This window comes from Oenanthe melanoleuca, chromosome 25, assembly GCF_029582105.1.
Source record: "Oenanthe melanoleuca isolate GR-GAL-2019-014 chromosome 25, OMel1.0, whole genome shotgun sequence".
Taxonomy (NCBI): domain Eukaryota; kingdom Metazoa; phylum Chordata; class Aves; order Passeriformes; family Muscicapidae; genus Oenanthe; species Oenanthe melanoleuca.
In genome coordinates, this window is record NC_079358.1 from 7,020,022 (window position 1) to 7,023,961 (window position 3,940).

General features: G+C 56.9%; 1 long non-coding RNA gene across 1 annotated transcript; it reads right to left on the reverse strand.

Annotated features, from left to right (window-relative positions):
* Positions 1 to 830: 830 nt before the first annotated feature.
* LOC130262979 (uncharacterized) lies at positions 831 to 2,795 on the reverse strand. The gene is made up of 3 exons (XR_008842230.1): positions 2,262 to 2,795; positions 1,949 to 2,084; positions 831 to 969 (listed from the first exon to the last, which is right to left on the reverse strand). It is a non-coding gene; the product is annotated as an uncharacterized LOC130262979 (long non-coding RNA).
* Positions 2,796 to 3,940: the final 1,145 nt, after the last annotated feature.

The following is a 3,940-nucleotide window of genomic DNA, read 5'->3' on the forward strand; positions in this document are numbered from 1 at the left end:
CAGTATAACAGCATAAATCCCACAGCATAAATGTTGAGAGAATGATATTTTATGTGCTTGTAATTCATTAATATTTTTTATCCTCTGGTCAGCTAGTAGACAGTTTCATGTTCAATAATTGTAACTGATAAAATGTGGAAAATAGGCAGATGAATGAGTTTATTTTTTACCCTGCACTGTGATTATCCATTCAGTCATGCTGTTACCTCTGTTTGTTACAGACCCTGGAGGATGCACTCACCTTGATTTTCAGACATCCTGCACTGGAGAGCTGGTTTCCTGGCGTTGGAGCTGCGCTCTATTCCTCAGCCTGGTCTGAACCCTGTCACTGTGAAGCTCCTGTCAGCTCACCTCCATTCTGGGGTGCTCCAGCTGCTGAAAACGAGAGATCACAGACACGTCTTGTCCAAGTATTTCAAAGCCATCACCAAAAGTGTCCTGGAAGAGCTGCAGACTGGGGGGAAGGACCAAAGCCAGGTCTATCCCAGGAAGTCTCACCAGCTGCAGGCTCTGGAGGAGCTGCACATGTACATGACTGCAGCTCAGCTGAAGGAGATCACTTTAACCATGCTGCAACTTCCTGAGATGGGCTTGGCTTCTCAGAAATCTGAAAAAATCCCCTAAAATAGGGAAGCAGTTAAGCTTCTATGGACAAACTTTGGTGCAGCTCTTTACAGACAGCCACCAAAGACAGCCCCAGCAAGGAGAACTTCTGCTGTCCACAGAGCACATTAAGGCTTTGGGGAAATTGATGTCAGCATCGCCAGAAGAGATTTGGAGCGAGTTTTCCTTCAGGCTCTCCAGAGTGAGCCAGTCCTTGCTCTCACAGGTGGTGTTGAGGTGCAGGCTCACTGCCTTGCCCAGTGCTCACTCACCTCCCTGGCCATTGTGGCCATGCTGATCCAGCACTCCAGGACTCACCTGCTGCAGTTGGAGCTCTGGTGTCTGAGCAGTGCCACTGGGAAGTACCTGAGGAAGCACATGGAGAGCTTTCTTCCACTGGTTCACGTGCATTTGCAGTACAGAGACCTGTATGGATTCAGCCGACCTTCCGCAGGTAAAGGCACCACTGAGCCCTGCCTGATGCAGGAGGCCCTGCTGGCCTTAAGGGCTGGCAATCTTCACACCACAAATAAAGGCGATAAGACCTAGATGTCTGACCTCTAGTGACTGTCTTGGAAGTACCTCTGCAGCACTAAAGTGAACAGCTGTTCTGAGGCTTGCCTGTTAAGACTGAAGCCAAGTGCTCTTAAGAGTTACTGCTGCCCTGATTTTTCTTTTGAAGCCCTTATTTAATGCTTGGTGAATGTGGAATTCTGTCTTTGTGCTTCTCCTGATTTAGTACAGGAGATAAAACCTTTTGCTCAGGCAAGGAGAGAAGAGTGTCTGGAGCGTGCAATGCCACAACCAGATGGTTTTTTGTAGAAACTGAGCTTTCACTTTTGCAGAGTCCAAGAATTTTTCTTTCTAAAACAAACCTCCGGCTCTGGGCTGGCTACAGTAATGCTCATATGTAATGTCATAACCTCACAGTGCCTCCTGGAGGGTGGATATTCCCGTGCAGAGCTGCCCCTTGAACGCCAGCTGTGCCAGGAACGGGCAGAGCGTCCAAGGAAGCTCAGCAGCATCGGGACAGGGACAGGCATCTGCTCCAAAACACTGGCTATTTAAAGCCCTCATCCCCCGCCCACCCATGTCCCTGGGGCAGCTGACAGAGCTGCCTGGAGTTCAGCTGATTTAGCCCCCCTGAGCCGGGGCTCCAGTGATATTTTCAAGCAGGAGAAGCAGGGCCGGGGGCGCTCCCGTCCCGTGCCAAGGCAGCTCCCCGTGCCCACGGGAGGACATCTCTCCCTGCAGCAGCTCAGCTCCTTTCAGAGCCTCAGCAAGTTCTTTTCCCTCAGCAAAGGGTGCACATCCCTGCCTTCAGCACACCTCCAGTGGGACCCACCTGGGAAAGCTTTCCATCCCTTCTGCACTTCCAGCTGGCTCCCTGGAAACTCCCACCTTCGTCCAAACAAAACTTCATCCCACCTGAACCTTTGATTTGAAGGCATCTCTGCAGGCTGTCAGTTGGCATTTAATAGCTGTGAGGGAAGACTGCCTTGGCTTTAGTGCTGCTGCTGCTGACGAGGCCTCAGGCGGGAAGGGAAGGGAAGGGGAAGGGAAGGGAAGGGAAGGGAAGGAAGGGAAAAGGGAAGGGAAGGGAAGGGAAGGGAAGGGAAGGGAAAGGGAAGGAAGGGAATTGGGTGGACAGGACATACCTGGCAGCTGCCTGGGAGCTCTGGGAGGCTGGAACCAGGAATTGCTGTCTGAGCCCCTCTGCACGCAGCCCGTGCCGCCATCACCAGGACACGCCAGCTGCTCCTTGGGCTGCTTTTGGGCTGTCAGTGGCCTGTATCCAGGCTGAAGCATCTCCAGGAGCCTGCTCAGAGCAGCCCCTGGCCCGGGAGCCACGGGCAGCCCTTGAGCCGTGTCCGTGCCAGCGCCGGCCGGGCACCCAGCGCCCATCCCGGGCCGTGTGCTCGGCACGGGCAGGACGCTGCAGGCACAGCCCCTGCCCCGAGGGCCCAAGGACAAGAGGTGCTGGATGCCTTTCGGGGACTCCTGGCCTCGTCCTGCCCCTCGCAGCTGGGACACACAGAAACATCAAGGAGCATTGCTGGCACTGAGAGGGAGGCACTGAGGCCTCTGTGCAGCTCTGGGCCACAAAACCAACCCCAGTTTCAGCAGCTGCTTCATTTGGGCAACACTCACCTGCAGGAAATGCCACCTGCCACTCTCCAGAAGAACTCAGGCCACACAGCAAGGGAACCTCAGAACCTGTCCTGCTCACTTCTCCCTACAAAGAGACATGGCAAGAGCAAATCTACAGCTGCTGGGTAAATCCTGGAAGGGCAGGAAAATCAGGGGATGGGAAGATGCGGTGCTGTCATGCCAGCTGCCAGCCAGTTCTACCCTACAGCCGTGGCAGGGGCTGGTGTGTAAAGCTGCTTTAGCAGAATAGAAGGAGCTGCAGTTTCCTTGCTGGAGCCAATGATTCCCATCCTTGGGAGTTTCATACCTGAGATGCAGAGGGCTCAGTCAGTCGGAGCCAGTCCAGGTAGTGCCAAGGTTGTGAGTTCAATTCTCCCACGGGCCGTGTCCTCGAGAGTCGATTTCAGGAACCCTCTCAATCCCAGTATATCCTGTGACCTGGAAGCAAAGGGGAAAAGCCGCAACCGAGTTTTAATAAAAGAGGTTTTGCCATTGCAGAGCTTTTTGGAGTTGCAAAGCAAGGGAGAGGGGGAGCATCCCATCTGGCAGGTGAATGAGAAACAGCCCGAGCGGAACCGTGCCCGGCCCCGCCGAGCGGCTCTCCCGCGCCCCAGCCCCGCTCGTTCCGCAGGGGTGCGCGGGCAGCAGCCCCGGGGCTGTGCGCGCACGGGAACGGGGAGCCGGGCGCTGCTCCGCGCTCAGGGCTGCGGGGCCTCCGCGGGACGGGGGCACCGGGAGCGCCGGGATTTGGGGCTCCAGGGCTGGCACGGCGGCCCCCGCGCCCGGCCGGCTCCAGCCGCTCGGGCTCTCCGGCCTTTATTATGCGGCGTCCCCGAACCCCGCGGGGCGGGGGAAAGAGGAAAAGCGGCACGGAGGATGGGAATAGGGGGCAGACGGGGCGGTCGGGTGGGTGACCAAGGACCGAGGGCGGGGGGCGCCGGGGTGTGCGGGGCAGCGGGGACAGGGGAAGGGGCCGCTGGGGGGGGGGAATGGGAGAGTGGAGGAAGGAGGGGAGGCGGAATTGTGGGGGGGGGGGGAACGGGAGCAGGGAGAGGGAACAGGGACAAGTGTGGTGGGAAGGGAATGGGAGGGTGGAGGAAGGAGGGGAGGATTGAATGAGGGGAATGGGAGCAGGGAGAGGGAATGGGGGGCCCAGGGTTGGGGGGAAGGAAGGGTAGAAGCAGGA